The 17,291-nt window shown below is 30.1% G+C and overlaps 3 long non-coding RNA genes across 4 annotated transcripts; all 3 read left to right on the forward strand.

Moving 5' to 3' along the window:
* The first annotated feature begins 2,191 nt into the window (after positions 1-2,191).
* On the forward strand, positions 2,192-2,499 carry LOC122517705. Its single transcript, XR_006303914.1, has 3 exons — positions 2,192-2,228; positions 2,306-2,367; positions 2,460-2,499. It is a non-coding gene; the product is annotated as an uncharacterized LOC122517705 (long non-coding RNA).
* A 3,425-nt stretch (positions 2,500-5,924) lies between these two features.
* LOC122517651 lies at positions 5,925-7,383 on the forward strand. Of its 2 annotated transcripts, none has more exons than XR_006303903.1 (2): positions 5,925-5,965; positions 7,331-7,383. It is a non-coding gene; the product is annotated as an uncharacterized LOC122517651 (long non-coding RNA). The 2 variants fall into 2 exon arrangements; XR_006303904.1 differs by lacking the exon at positions 5,925-5,965 and adding an exon at positions 6,620-6,646.
* Positions 7,384-11,747: 4,364 nt separating this feature from the next.
* LOC122517631 lies at positions 11,748-12,156 on the forward strand. The gene is made up of 2 exons (XR_006303897.1): positions 11,748-11,780; positions 12,103-12,156. It is a non-coding gene; the product is annotated as an uncharacterized LOC122517631 (long non-coding RNA).
* The last annotated feature ends 5,135 nt before the right edge of the window (positions 12,157-17,291 follow it).

The following is a 17,291-nucleotide window of genomic DNA, read 5'->3' on the forward strand; positions in this document are numbered from 1 at the left end:
AAAATGCAACTTTTTCAAAAACGAACACTGTTCTATGATTGCATTGCCCGCAATCGCAAGTAAAGCTCTGAAAATCAAAGTTTAATTAAAGCAAGTCGTAGCGTACTTCTGTTTATATGTTAATAATAAAAAATATATTATAATAGTTTTATTATTCAATTATTTAACTCGTATTTCAAAATTCTGGAATGCGTGCTACTATTTTTTGTATGCTTTAATTATAAGAATAAAAATAGTCAAATTGTAACCAACAAACTTGTAAACTATATAAAAAAAAAAGATAAAATACAAACGAACAAATATCGCGAATAAAGAATAAATTTCATCGCGATAGGGTTATTTTTATTACAGAAGTATGGCCAATTGCCTTAATACTTATAGGAAAGAATAGATATAGCATTAATGTAAAACTAAACAAAGTACAATATTTATAAATTATCATTTGAACAATAAAATAGATCGACTGTGTCTTGAATTATTTATGTGAATTAAATACCGAAAGAACTAAAATGAATTTAAATTAAAACATTTAAACAACATTGCAACGCGTAATTAAATATTAATTCGATAAATCATTTCATTTACTTACAATTAATTAACGATACGAGAAGTTAAAATTTTCTAATGCATCGAACGATCCATTTGGAAATTGATGCATTTATAAAATTAAAGAAAAGAAAAAAGAAAGAAAGAAAACACTTGCACGTATGTATGCAGTTGTATATACCCATTGATTAGTATAATTTCCATGGAACGATGGTGACGTCTTCTTGAAACCATAAAGAATAAGAGGTTATGATAGAAATTTTGTGAAACTATCGATACATATAATCGATAATATAATATAATTCTAATTACAGATCTTCTTACCTAATTTCAATGCATTCACGTCATCGAAATGATTGCATGTACCTGTTATGAAATTTGATTAGATTACAAAATTTGATAATGAAATATTTTTTAATTACGGAGTAATTAAGTTCTTACGTGGAGCGAAACTAGTTGAGACTTGTCTCGACGGGTCCGACAGCTGAAAGAGGTATGGTAGCTCGAGTCACCCCACCCCTCCTATTTACCTTATATGGCAGTCGCGAAATGTTTTTCTATGCGTACTCGATGATAGAATGACTTACCAATCGAGAAGATCTAATGGTAACCTACCGTGATTACTTATCGACCGTTGAAAATGGATGGCAACTACCGACGGTGAAGATCCGATGGTAACTTACTACGCGACAGGGTTGCCGACAGTCGTTAAGATACTATCAATCATCTCGGTCGGTAAATTACTCAACCTCCTGATAACTCTTGTATCGTCATGCGCTCTTGTTACAAATCTTTTATTTTGCGACGGGAGAAAAACGATTTTTACTACCGAACATGGATTCTTATTGAAAATTATAAAAACGTCAAAATTTTATTCGAGGGTGGCATTTAAATGCCTTTCACGGTATATATAAATATATTAATATTTGATAGATACATTCTGGAAAAAAACTATGTACTATAATATTCCATCAAAAGAATTGAAGAAGAAATGCATCATGCAATGCAAGAATGCTTTTACTTACACTGGTAAAAAATCATACGCAGTAGTCTTCTATTAAGAGAATTAAGGTAGGAATGCATTCTAGTTATTACTAATGATATAACAAATAGAAAATACAGTATATTGGCAAATTCTCAATGTCCACTAAATTTATAACTATATACTTTACGATAATTTAACCTTACTTTACTTTGACTGACAAGTACATGCTGAATATTTTTATCAATTTAATTCTCCTTTGTAGAGATTTAAAAAAGTTGTACCTAATAAAATGTAGTTGCAGTGACAAGCAATAATCAAGACACAATATGTAAAGGGAAAGGTAAACGTAATAATCTTTTATTTCTAAAATACAAGTATTATTCCACTTTATAATATTTATTCAAAGTATTAAAATCTTATTTTCTGCATAGGTGTTCAATCAATGTACTGGAAAAGAGAGCGTATGATTTTCACTACGATAAGAAGAATCCAACAACACTTTAATCATAAAAGATTTAGGAAAAACACCGGTGAAAGCGTTCCGTTCTCACACTGGAAGAAAACCATCTATACTATAATTTCCATCAAAAGAATTGAAGAAGAAATGCATCCTGAATATTACAAATTAAAAGACATAGGAATCATATTATTTAGGAATTCTTTCTTGTACAAATTGTATTGCCTAGTCTCGTACCAGGTAATGAAAGATATTATTGTTAATTGACTTACTAGAAAATATTGATGACTTGTATCAACAAATTTCTTCTTCCATAGAGATGCCATGTGAATCATTTAGCAAATAGAATGCAGCCGCAGTATAAAGGATCTTTTAAAAAGTAAACATAATTATCTTGTATTGGGAATAAACCCATATTATATTAATTTCTTAAATTATTTATTCAAAGTATTAAAGATTGTATTCTTTCAGCATAGGTGTTCAATCAATGTACTGGAAACGAGAGCGTATGATTTTTCACTACGATAAGAAGAATCCAACAACACTTTAATCATGAAAGATTTAGGAAGACACCGGTGAAAGTGTTCCGTTCTCACACTGGAAGGAAACCATGTACTATAATATTCTATCAAAAGAATTGAAGAAGGAATGCATCCTGAATATTACAAATTTAAAAGACAAATAGGATCATTTATATTAGGAATTCTTTCTTGTACAAATTGTATTCAAGCCTCGTACCAGGTAATGAAAGATATTACTGTCAATCGACTTACTAGAAATATTAAATACTTGTATCAACGAATTTCTTTTTCGTAGAGAGTCATGGGAATCATTTTTCAAATAGAATGCAGCAGCTGTGTAAAGGATCTTTTAAAAAGCAAACATAATTATCCTGTATTGGAAATAAATTAATATTATAATAATTTCTTAAATAATATTTATTCAAAGTATTACAGATTTTATTCTTCGCATAGGTGTTCAATCAATGTCTGGAAACGAGAGCGTATGATTTTTCACTACGATAAGAGAAGAATCCAACAACACTCTAATGATAAAGGTTTAGGTAGACACCGCTGAAAGTGTTCCGCTCTCACACTGGAAGGAAACCAGATGTTATAATATTCTATCAAAAGGATTGAAGGAGGAATGCATTGTTATTATATAAATTTAAAAGACAAATAGGAATCATATTATATTAGGAATTTTCTTGTAAAAATTGTATGCCAAGCCTCGTACCAGGTAATGAAAGATATTATTGTTAATCGACTTGCTAGAAAATATTGAAGACTTGTATCAACGAATTCCTTTCTCATAGAGATGCCATGTGAATCATTTTGCAAATAGAATGCAGCAGCAGTGTAAAGGATCTTTTAAAAGGCAAACATAATTATCCTGTATTGGAAATAAATTAATATTTAATAATTTCTTAAATAATTTTATCAAAGTATTAAAGATTTTATTCTTCTGCATAGGTGTTCAATCAATGTACTGGAAACGAGAGCGTATGGTTTTTCACTACGATAAGAAGAATCCAACAACACTCTAATGATAAAGGTTTAGTAAGACACCGCTGAAATTGTTCCGCTCTCACACTGGAAGGAAACCAGTACTATAATATTCTATCAAAAGAATTGAAGAAGGAATGCATTCTGAATATTACAAATTTAAAAGACAAATAGGAATCATATTATATTAGGAATTCTTTCTTGTGAAAATTGTATTGCCAAGCCTCGTACCAGGTAATGAAAGATATTACTGTCAATCGTCTTACTAGAAATATTAAATACTTGTATCAACGATTTCTGTTTCGTAGAGATGTCATGGGAATCATTTTTCAATAGAATGCAGCAGCTGTGTAGGATCTTTTAAAAGGCAAACATAATTATCCTGTATTGGAAATAAATTAATATATAATAATTTCTTAAAAAATATTTATCAAAGTGTTAAGATCTTTTTCTTTTTGCATAGGTGTGCAATAAATGTACTGGAAAAGAAAGCGTATGATTTTTCAGTACGCTAGGAAGAATCCACAACACTTAATCATGAAAGATTAGGGAGACAGTAGTGAAAGGGTTCTGTTCCCACCCTGGAAGAAAACCAGTATTATAATATCTATCAAAAGGATTGAAGAAGGATGCATTGTTATTATAAATTAAAAGACAAATAGGAATCATATTATATAAGAATTTCTTTTCTTGCACAAATTGTATTGCAAAGCCTCATACCAACTAAGGAAAGATATTATTGTTAATACGACTGCTAGAAAATATGAAGACTTGTATCAAGAATTCCTTTTTCATAGAGATGCCATGTGAATCATTTGCAAATAGAATGCAGCAGCAGTGTAAAGGATCTTTTAAAAGGCAAAACATAATATCCTGTATGAAATAAATTAATATTATAATAATTTCTTAATAATATTTATTCAAGTATTAGATTTTATTCTTTCTGCATAGGGTGTTCAATCAATGTACTGGAAACGAGAGCGTATGATTTTTCACTCGATAAGAAGAATCCAACAACACTCTGATGAAAGGTTTAGTAAGACACCGCTGAAATTGTTCCGCTCTCACACTGGAAGGAAACCATGTACTATAATAGTCTATCAAAAGATGAAGAAGGAATGCCATTCTGAATATTACAATTTAAAGACAAAGGATCATATATATTAGGAATTCTTTTCTGTAAAAATTGTATTGCCAATCCGATACAGGTATGAAAGATATTCTGTCAATCGTCTTACTAGAAAATATTAAATACTTGTATCAACGAATTTCTGTTTTCGTAGAGATTCATGGGAAGCATTTTTTCAAATAGAATGCAGCAGCTGTCTAAAAGGATCTTTAAAAGGCAAACATAATTATCCTGTATTGGAAATAAATTAATATTATAATAATTTCTTAAATAATATTTTTCAAAGTATTAAAGATTTTATTCTTTCTGCATAGGTGTTCAATCAATGTACTGGAAAACGAGAGCGTATGATTTTCACTACGATAAGAAGAAGCAATCGACACCGTAATCATGAAAGATTTAGGTAGACACCTGTGAAATTGTTCCGTTCTCACACGGAAGGAAACCATGTACAATAATTCTATAAAAAGAACTAAAGAAAGAATCCATCCTGATTATCACAAATATAAGACAAATACGATCAGGTTATATTAAGAATTCTATTCTTCTACAATTGTATTGCAAGCCTCGTACCAGGTAATGAAAGATATTATTGTTAATCGACTTACTAGAAATATTCAGACTTGTATTAACGAAATTCTTCTTCCAAAAGATGCCATGTGAATCATTTAGCAAATAGAATGCAGCCGCAGTATAAAACATCTTTTAAAAGGAAAATATTTTTTCAAAGTATTAAAGATCTTGTTCTTTCTGCATAGGTATTCAATCAATGTAATGGAAAAAGAGAGCGTATGATTTTTCACTACGATAAGAGAATTCCACAACACTTTTATCATGAAATATTTAGGAAGGCACTGGTGAAAGTGTTCCGTTCTCACACTAAGAAGAAACCAGTACTTATATTCCATCAAAAGGATTGAAGAAGGAATGCATTGTTATTATTAAAAATTAAAAGACAAATAGGAATCATATTATATTAAGAATTATTTTCTTGACAAATTGTATTGCAAAGCCTCGTACCAGGTAATAAAGATATTACTGTCAATCGTCTTACTAGAAAATATTAATACTTGTATCAACGAATTTCTGTTTCGTAGAGATTTCATGGAATCATTTTTCAAATAGAATGGCAGCAGCTGTCTAAAGGATCTTTTAAAAGGCAAACATAATTATCCTGTATTGGAAATAAATTAATATTATAATAATTTCTTAAAAATATTTATTCAAAGTATTAAAGATCTTATTCTTTCTGCAAGGTGTTCAATCATTACTGGAAAAGAGAGCGTATGATTTTTCACTACGATAAGAAGAATCCAATAACACCGTAATCATGAAAGATTTAGGTAGACACCTGTGAAATTGTTCCGTTCTCACACTGGAAGGAAACCATGTACAATAATATTCTATAAAAAGAACTAAAGAAAGAATCCATCCTGATTATCACAAATATAAAGACAAATAAGAATCAGGTTATATTAAGAATTCTATTCTTGTACAAATTGTATTACCAAGTCTCGTACCAGGTAATGAAAGATATAACTGTAAATCAACTTCCTAGAAAATATTAAAGACTTGTATCATCGAATTTCTTTTCGTAGAGATGCAATGGGAATTATTTTGCAAATTGAATGTAGCAGCAGTGTAAAGGATCTTTTAAAAAGTAAACATAATTATCTTGTATTGAGAATAAACTTTTATTATATAATTTCTTAAATAATATTTATTCAAAGTATTAAAGATCTTATTCTTTCTGCATAGGTATTTAATCAATGTACTGGGAACGAGAGCGTATGATTTTTCACTACGATAAGAAGAATATAACAACACTTTAATCATGAAAGAATTAGAACGACACCAGTGAAAAGTGTTCGTTCTCACACTGGAAGGAAACCATGTACTATAATATTCCATCAAAAGGATTGAAGAGGGAATGCATCCTGATTATTACAAATATAAAAGACAAATAGGAATCATATTATTAAGAATTATTTCTTGTAAAATTGTATTGCCAAGCCTCGTACCAGGTAATGAAAGATATTATTGTTAATCGACTTACTAGAAAATATTGAACATTTGTATCAACGAATTTCTTTTTCGTAGAGATGCCATGTGAATCATTTTGCAAATAGAATGCAGCAGCAGTGCAAAGGGTCTTTTAAAAGGCAAACGTAATTATCTTGTATTGGTATTAAACCAATATTATAATAATTTCCTAAAAAGTATTTATTCAAAGTAATGATCTATTCTTTCTGCATAGGTGTTCAATCAATGAACTGGAAAAAAGAGCGTATGATTTTTCACTACGATAAGAAGAATCCAAAAACACTTTAATCATGAAAAATTTAGGAAGACACCGGTGATAGTGTTACGTTCTCACACTGGAAGGAAACCATGTACTATAATATCCATCAAAAGGATTGAAGAGGGAATGCATCCTGATTATTACAAATATAAAAGACAAATAGGAATCATTATATTAAGAATTATTTTCTTGCACAAATTGTATTGCAAAGCCTCATACCAACTAAGGAAAGATATTATTGTTAATCGACTTGCTAGAAAATATTGAAGACTTGTATCAACGAATTTCTTTTTCGTAGAGATGCTATGTGAATCATTTTGCAAATAGAATGCAGCCGCAGTATAAAACATCTTTTAAAAGGAAAAATATTTTTTCAAAGTATTAAAGATCTGTTCTTTATGCATAGGTATTCAATCAATGTAATGGAAAAGAGAGCGTATGATTTTTCACTACGATAAGAAGAATTCCACAACACTTTTATCATGAAAGATTTAAGGCACTGGAGAAATTGTTCCGTTCTCACACTAGAAGAAAACCATGTACTATATATTCCATCAAAAGGATTGAAGAAGGAATGCATTGTTATTATTAAAAATTAAAAAGACAAATAGGAATCATATTATATTAAGAATTATTTTCTTGCACAAATTGTATTGCAAAGCCTCATACCAACTAAGGAAAGATATTATTGTTAATCGACTTGCTAGAAAATATTGAAGACTTGTATCAACGAATTTCTTGTTCGTAGAGATGCCATGGGAATTATTTTGCAAATTTAATGCAGCAGCAGTGTAAAGGATCTTTTAAAAAGTAAACATAATTATCTTGTATTGGGAATAAACCCATATTGTAATAATTTCTTAAATAATTTATTCAAAGTATTAAAGATCTTATTCTTTCTGCATAAGTGATCAATCATGAAACTGGGAGAAAGGGAAGCGCTCTCGTTTCCTACTCTCTTCGAAGAGCTCTTGTATCATCCTGTGATCCTATTACCAAAATTTTATTTTTGTGACGTCACGAGAAATTTAAAATACCGGATTTAAAATACCGGAACATATGGATTCCTATTGGAAATCAGGAATAATAATATATAATATTTTTCCAAGCTATTTACTATTGTTTATTGATGTTAATATTCTCCTATATAAATATTTTATAGGACGTTTGTTTAAACAATTGCACAAAAATTAAAAGACTGCTATAATATAATCATAATTTTTATTTATTTCGAATATTATATGCGCATACATATGCTACGAACATTTAAACGACAATAAACACTTTTATCGATTATTAACGATTATTTTATACTAATACACTCTTTTTTATTTCAGTTCATTGAAACACATGTGTACTGGTTTAAAAATTACTTATTTATTAGTATACTTTAATATTAAATTATTTCTATGTGATATTCTTTTCGATGAAAATTTCCAAACGTTACAAAAAATGTACATTAGTTTAAACAATTACATAAAAATTAAAAGATACTAAATGAGAACGTTATAATCATAAATTTAATTGTTTAGGTGGATTATTCTCTTTTTACACATGCGTAACGTTCGGAAAGTCATATAAACAACTTTCAATAAAAGTAATTAACATAGAGGACAAAGGCCCAGTCTGAAGGGGAATTTCGAAGAAGACAAAGCTCCGAACATATAACGAACTTTTTAACAACAATAGACACTTCTATCAATTAATTAACAATTATTTAATATTTTAATGAATTCTTATTATAATTAAGATTGTTTAAACGCATATATTATTTAAACATTACCTAACTTTTGACGTTCTTTAATATTAATTAATTTTGATTTTATGTTTTAATAGACGAAATTTTACCCCTTCCCCCGAAGTCATCACTGCGCAGGATCATTACAACAAATGTACATTAGTTTAAGCAATTATACAAAAAATAAAAGAATATTAAAATAAGAACGTTATAATATTAAATTTTATTGATTTTTATTGATTTCTTTTATACACATGCGCATTTTCGGAAAGTCACATAAACAACTTTCACCAAAAAAACTTTAACAGAGGATAATTACTCAGATCAACGGTGAATTTCGAGGAGGAGGGATCACAGAACATATACTCCGAGTTTTTAAGCAACAATAGACATTTTTATCGATTAATTAACAATTATTTAAGGTGTATAGAACAAAGTATTGTTCTCTGCTATTATTATAATTGCTTAATTACATATACATACATTATTTTAAATGTTATATACTCTTCTATTAACGTATTTTGAATAGAAAATAAATTTAATATGAATTTATTTTTATAACTTTAGATGACTGTTTCTTCAGCTTGGTTGCGTTCTTTGGTTGAAACATAATTATAAAATTCTCCGATTACATAGATTGTTTTACAATTATTGTTACTGGCTAAATAAAATTTAATATTAAGTGTTTATTAAAATTTTATTATTTTTTTAGAAGCAATTCAATGGGTAGCGGGTGGATTCCTTCTTCGCAAAGGGCGCCATTTGTTAAGAAGGAATTTACTTCAGGGATGCGACCCTGCCCACGCGAGCCTTGATTCTATCTTTCTCCCAAGGATAGAATCATGTCCTACCCTTAGCTTTTTGAAGTGAAACTCCCTATCCTTTTTTTTTTATTTTTTTTTATTTTACTTTGCTTTTTTTAACTCGCGATTTTGCAAGCATAGATGTGCACGTAGCATAGGAACTGAAACTGCATTAGAAGGGATGTCTACCACCGCTATTAGTAAGACGGGCCCAGGGATTCAGTTCCTCAAGCTTGCAGTAAATATAGTGCTGGTGGGCAAACTGTACGTGCAGCGTAAGTTCCTCGTAATATAGATTAGAGTCAGTGGATTAGTCCAACCGGTGGGATACCACTTAAATAAAAAACGTAAAATGTTTCACTTTAAAAAGCCTACTTTTCAACTTCTTCCCGATCCCTTTGCTTTTTTGTTGCAGGTTACATAGGAGGATGACCACACCAGGACAGCACGAGGACCACACCAGGACAGCATGAAGACTTAGTTATAATAAAGGATAGTGTAAGATAATTAATTAATTAAATGTATAATTTAATTTATAATTACATGTATAATTTTAATCTATTTATTCTTCTCTCCTTAGCACATTACACCCGTGTAACATTTATATTTAATGTATTTTATTTATTCACGGGTTCCATGTTACTTCGATTCCATTCATGTTTTACTCCTCTTTATCATTTTTTTATTTGATTACCCATTTTTCTCTTCATTATCGATAGTAATTGTAAAGATTTTCCGAATAGAACTCTTAGGGTGGGGCATAAGAGTGGGACTCATTAAAAATCATTCACGGGGTGATCATTTTCATTTCATTTTCTTTGGTTTCAATTTAATTCGGATGGGGACATCTTCAGGATGCACATCCCGGGTCTTCAGAAGCGGTTACCTCCTCGTGGTTAGACCTGGGCAATGGTATTTTACTTTCAGTATAATGTTTAACATATTTTAATGTTATGCATTCCATTGCAAGTAAAATCTAGCCAAAGACCGCTTACTTTAAACATTATAATTGTAATTAGTTTCTTTTAAATCCCTAATTAATATCATATCCTTCTTTCTTTTTCCTTGGTTCCTTTTATCCATTTCATCTATGGAAACTAATTATCTTATAATGTTTCTTAATAATAATGAATACGAATAGATGAATTACTATGAAACGTTAACGACTTCTGCATAATGTTTTCTTTTTCAGGTTCGTCTCCATATTTTTTAGTGAAGGCCCTCAATGGGTAGCGGGTGGATTCCTTCTTCGCAAAGGGCGCCATTTGTTAAGAAGGAATTTACTTAAGGGATGCGACCCTGCCCACGGGAGCCTTGATTCTATCTTTATTGTAATACAATATACTAATGTAAAATGTGAATTATTGAAGTATACCATTATGATAGAAGAAAGCTGAGGTGTTTGCACGTTTAAGTATTATATAAAAATTGCCTGGATTCATTTTAAAATCATGTTGTATTCTTCCAAATGTTTGGAAACCTAAAAAAAAGTATAAAATAATTTAGCATTGGTATAATATAAAGAAATTAATATATAAGTGTTTATTATACGTGTAACACATTCCTTGTTAATATTTAAAAAAATGTATAGAATAAAGACATATACACTAAAAACTTTCTCACACTTCACAGAAAAACACAATCGTATAGATAAGAAACCACGTTATAGAAATCTTTAAAACAAATGACATAAAGCACTTTAGCCATCCTTAAAGAATTAAAATAAATTGAAACAAAACAATTGACATCTCTCATGCCAACCATGAAAGTAAAATTCCCATACTCTGTTTTGATATGGAAAAACTCTTGTTATTTTAATTCTTGAAGGATGGCTATAATGCTTTATGTCAATTGTTTTTAAAATATCTGCAACGAGGTTTCTTTTCTATACGATTGTGTTTTTCTGTGCGGTTTTTAGTGTATAACCTCTTTATTTTATTCCTTATTTTTTAATATAATAAAAGAACGTGTACACCTAATAGGAAAATAAAATTATTTTTGATTTATTAAATAAATAAATTTTGTGTGTTTTTCTGTGTAGTGTGATAAAGTTTTTAGTGCATATTGTCTTTATTGCACACATTTGTTTTTAAATATTAACAAGGATAACTTGATACTTTATTAAAACAATCTTATGATTTTCAGATTTGCAAATATTTGAAGATTTGGAAAAGCACAGCATCTATTAGGCTTTCTTATCGTTTTATGTATCGAGTAAATACATGAAAGAAGAATTTGGAAGATTTTAAAATGAATCCAGGCAATTTTTTTGGTATTTAAATGAGCAAACACCTCAGCTTTCTTCTATCATAATGGTAAACTTCAATAATTCACATTTTCCATTAGTATATTGTTTATTAATTGTTTTAATATTGGTTTAACTGTTTAGAAAAATGTACTTTCTTTTTTCATTTCCATATACGTTAATAAATGTGAGGAAAAGGAATTCAATTCTTACATGTTACTTTATTAGTTAGTATTCATTCAATATTCAATTATATACTGTAATTTATGTTTGTAATAATTACATCTTTATAGTGTAGTTTTATTTAAGTATTGCATAAAAATTGCATAGACACTAGCATCGATTAATTAACAATTATTATAATGCACTAATGCACTTTTCTTATATTGCAGCCAAATTTGACCCTCGAAGTCCACAATGCGCAGGAGCACTAAAATAATTACACACAAAATTAAAAGAATACTAAAAGAACGTTACAATCTTAAATATTATGTATTAGATGTATGACACCCTTTATACACATGCGCAACGTTAGGAAAGTCAGATAAACAACATTTAATAAAAGTACTTTCATAGAGGACAACGTCTCATTTCAACGGTGGATTTCGAAGGGGACGGTACATACGTCATATATTCCGATCTTTTAGACAACAATAGACATTCCTATCGATTATTTAACAATTTTTTAAATTTCTGATATACTCTACTTATATTTCAGATTGTTTAAACATATGTACTGGTTTAAACATTACTACATTAACATACTTTAAATATAAAATAATTTTAATGTGATATTTTTCTGAAGAAAAATTTTATTATCCAAAGTCATCATTGCACAGGGACGTTAAAACAAATGTATATTAGTTTAAACAAGTACATAAAAATTGAAAGAATGTTTAAATCAGAACGTTGCCATGTGATAAAGTTTTTAGTGTATATTGTCTTTATTTGACTCGTTTTTTTTAATATTACCAAGGAACGTATACACCTAACAGAAAAATAAATTAGATAACAATAATTAATTGGATAGTAATTAGATAATTATAATAATTCATAAAATTGATATTTAAATATTGTAATAAATAAATTATGTATGTTTTTCTGTTCTGTGTGATAAGGATTATAGTGCATATTGTCTTTATTCTTTTCGTTATTTTTAAATATTAACAAGATACGTGTACCTTAAATAGTAAATAGAATAAATTTTTTATTTATTTAATAAATAAATTATCATATCAAGCTTGACTAGAGTGGTCATGAAGAAAGGCGAGTTACGTACGTGTGCGTGAAATACATTTCTATATGGTAATTGGGAATTTCTGATTGGTCATCTTTTTCTTTTGCAATAATTATAAGCCAATCAGGGCTCTTTGCTGATCATTCCTCTTTCTTTTTGAGATACGGATGCTACGTCCCGTTAATCTCAGGTAATTAAAAAATATTTTCTAACGTAAATAATCTTCCTATACTAATAGATTCTTCTAGCAAATGACTTCCAAATGATATCGAAAGATTACGATAATGTCGAGGATAAAGAATATTTGTGTAGAAAAAAATTCCATGTACATTGGTATGCATTTTTCTACGCAATGATATATATATCTTGTTTTACGGCATCATTTCTATGGATATCGACTTATAATGTTCAATTTTGATTGTTTGGATTAATAAAGTATATATTTCGACAATTTTTATGTTCCTATATCCTATTTTTAACTATTCGATATTTTTCTATAATAGATGGAAAAAATGCAAAATCTCAAGTAGCCATTGGTCAACGGATTTCGCTACTTTTTTTGAAAGTTGACTACCGCGCATACTACCGCGCGCAGCAGATGCGCAGCAGAGGCAACGCAGTGGCAACGGAAGGGGGCGCAGGGGAAAGGTAGAGGAAACGCCATTTTCTGTCAGCTGTATATGTTCCAGCGTACTGCGTCATCTCGTTTAATTCAGGTAATTGAAAAGTATCACCTTTCTATTACATATCAAACGATAGTTACACATAAGATTTTCATACGTGAATGTTTTCAAAACGAAATATTAAAAAGTTCGTAAGAAATTTGTGAGAATATAACATCGATATATCTCGATATCCCGCCAAATCTCACCAATGTTACTTAACAATATTTCTTCTAATTTCCAGCTTTTTTCATGGTATCGATACTTACTACCATCTCTAATGATGCTCTAATTAATTATTTTCATAATTATGTATTCAAAGATCGTATTTCGTATTAAATTCGATTCCTGTAACATACACACACATACAAGATATATTCATAAGTATAGGTAGCTCGTACACATACACTCATATATTTGATTTTCTTTATGTTATACTAATGTAATCTTTTTTTTTTCCTTTTTTAGGTACCGAGCATTAGGAGAGTCCAGCAGGAATACATATACTCAGTCTAACAATTGTGTTTACTCTTTTTTATCTTCATATTCATCGAGGTAAGCGTTATTCTTTTTTTTAAACCATACAGAAATGTATACAAAGAGTGAGAACGAAAGTGAGAGAAGAGAGAGAGAGAGAAAATAAGAAAACAAAATATTCTATCTACGGGCAATAACGAATGTGTACGTATATTCCAGGAATTTCTCGAAGCGAGAACAGAAGAAACGAAGACAGCCGAAAACAAAACGAAGACAGCCGAACGTTCGACATGAAGGACGCGATTACGTGTTCATTCCAGATCGTTCCTTCAACGAGCTAACAATAAGATCTAACGACGTGACGTATTAAACTATTAATATATATATATATATATTAAACGTTTAATGATTTTTATTAACATTTTTACTGATATTGCTTGAATTTATATTGATTCTTTATGATAAAATATCTTTAAAAGTGTGCAATGCCTTCAGGAATGATTCACAGGATATATTGTTCTATAATCTTTTTAGTATGTTTCAGCTTTTCAGAGTTTTTTTAATTTTATTTTATTCATCGTCATCCTAAGGGTAGGATACCCATCCTGCAGTCATCAATGAAGACTAAAAGTAAGTATATTTTCCTATTAAACGTTTCTATGATAACTTTAATGGTTTTTTATTATACGATGATATTAATTGTTCTTTTTCTTTTTCTGTTTCAGAACATCATTGCAATCGAGCGCGTAGGCAATGAGGTACTCGTGTGTTGCATCGTAAAAATAAAATACAAAAGAATCGGAAAGTAAAGTCAGTGTTGATCGTCGCATGTTAAAGTTTCGTTTGCTCGGTTAAGAAACTCCGTAAGTTTCTTTTATTCGGTTTAAACGTGTGCTCATCGTCATCCTAAGGGTAGGATACCCATCGTGCATTCATCAATGAAGAATAAACGTAAGTCAATTTTTATTTTAAACACTTTCTCAATAATTATAATAATTTTTTTACTTACAACAATGATATTTATAATTTTGTTTTTATTTCTGTTTCAGATCATCATGGAATATATCAGTGTTGGAAGTGTTTGTGAATTGTGTTTGTGAAGTGTTGCAAGTGTTCGTGCATTGCTATCGTGCGCGAAGCAATATACGGGAGTGTTGTATCGTTAATATAATTAAAATCACGGATTAGAAGCACGTTCGTTCGTTTTCTTTTCAATTCCGTCGCGTTCGCGAACTATTTTTGAAATTTATATATTAAATTAACTGCGACCAATGCAGTAATTGCATTAGAGTTTGTTCGAGTAAAGTTGTATTTTTATCTTTAAACAGTCGCACAGACTGTTCGCGTATTAGAATCAGTGCATCAATGAAGATTTTTTACTTGCATTGACTGTGTGCAAAGCAGTCTTTGAATTAGTTGTGTAGAATCAGTGATCGGGCGTAAAATTAAAATCAACGCGAATTAGAATCAGTGTTGTTCGCGTATAATAAAATTTCGGTTTCGCGATAAGAAACTCATCTATAGTTTCTTATTTTCGTTTATACCGCGTTTTTAGATTCACGCGAGGTGCATCGCCATGGTGCAATTGAATTTCATCCCATTGGAAATGCATTGTAAGTATCTATTTTATTTACATTTTATTCGATTTTATTTTATATGATTTTGGATTATATTGCAAATAACTTATCGTTTTGTTCTATTTTATTTTACAGATATGACGACGGACTTTCTACCTTATCAAAGATGTGGAATGAATTCTTCGATGGATCTTCGATGGATCTTCGATGGATCTTCGATGGATCTTCGATGGATCTTCGATGGATCTTCGATGGATCTTCGATGGATCTTCGATGGATCTTCGATGGATCTTCGATATCGCATTCTACAATACTTGCTGCGAAGTAGGAGTGTTTTGGAGCCATCGTAGAACTTCTTATGCCGTGAGTTAAAATTTAAAGTCCCTCCGGTGCTCAATCATGTCGAGGATGAAAGGTCCTAATCGGCACGAGTTACTGGTTGTAATTATTTAAAAATTAGTGACGAGCACATGAGTAATTCCTTTCTAGGAGTTACTCATGAAAATTGTATATTGTATTGTATATTGTATTGTGTATTTTATATTAGTTCAGGATAGGTTTTCTTGTCTCACCGGTTAAATTCATTTAATTAATAATGCAATTATAAATGCACTTTCTTTTTATTACGTGTTTTGTTCGTGGTTAGTAGTGGTGAAATCGAGCATTTATTTACTCGTTTTGTCCAGAAAAGCATGTAATAAATGTCTTACATGCATTGCTTCGTACTTAGTTTATCTAATCGCGATTAATTTTGATATATCGATACTTCGATATTACAAATAAATGAGCAAGAAACAAACTCATTCGCGACGGATAGATTCTAGCAGTTAAGTGGTGGCTTAAAGCCCAGTTCTTTTATTAGAACAGCCAACTTAATGAAAGGAGTCGTCCGAGGTTTTGAAATATATTAAAAGATATTAAAAGATATTCAAAGTCATTATTTATTAAAAAAATTGTAGAGTCCTTAGTCGCTTAGATGAATTTTTATAAAAATGTATATTTATATGTTATGTAATATGTGTTTTTAATCATATTTTTTAGATCAGGATTTTCAGCTTCTAATGTACTAATCTCCCGTTTCTCCCCCCTATACTTTCTGCGTTCTCATCTATACGTGTGCCCAGGTGCTACTCGTATGGGTGAGAAACAGTTGGTATAGGTTTAGTTTTAAGTTTTTTCCCCTATTGGCGGCTGTCATTGTGCTAGTGATTGCACGGTGTACGTTGCACCTGTGTGTGCGTTTAGGTGTGTGCATTGTACATCGTTTCGCGACACGTAATACCGCGCTTATTATTTTTTTAAGTTATTGAATAAAAATAACTTGTAGAGTCACGTGTACGATACAAACTTTTTTTTTTTTTTTTTTTTAACAATCGTTTTGCATAGTAGAGTTACCGCATTTATTTGTGGAAACTTTGATATACTCGTATATTACTAGTATGCATATATACTAGTGTATACTTGTATTTTTGCTGTAGTTTTTTATGCAATAATCACTAGCCTTGGCAGACGATTACAGCAATCAGTACGTATACCCTTTAGCATATAAGTTTAGAAAACGTGGTTGAACTAGGGTGTCGGAGGTGCCCCGGGGCATGCTCTCTAGTTTAGGCTTTTGCACCCTGGTG

Source organism: Polistes fuscatus, unplaced genomic scaffold (genome assembly GCF_010416935.1).
Source record: "Polistes fuscatus isolate 324 unplaced genomic scaffold, CU_Pfus_HIC Scaffold21, whole genome shotgun sequence".
Classification (NCBI taxonomy): Eukaryota; Metazoa; Arthropoda; class Insecta; order Hymenoptera; family Vespidae; genus Polistes; species Polistes fuscatus.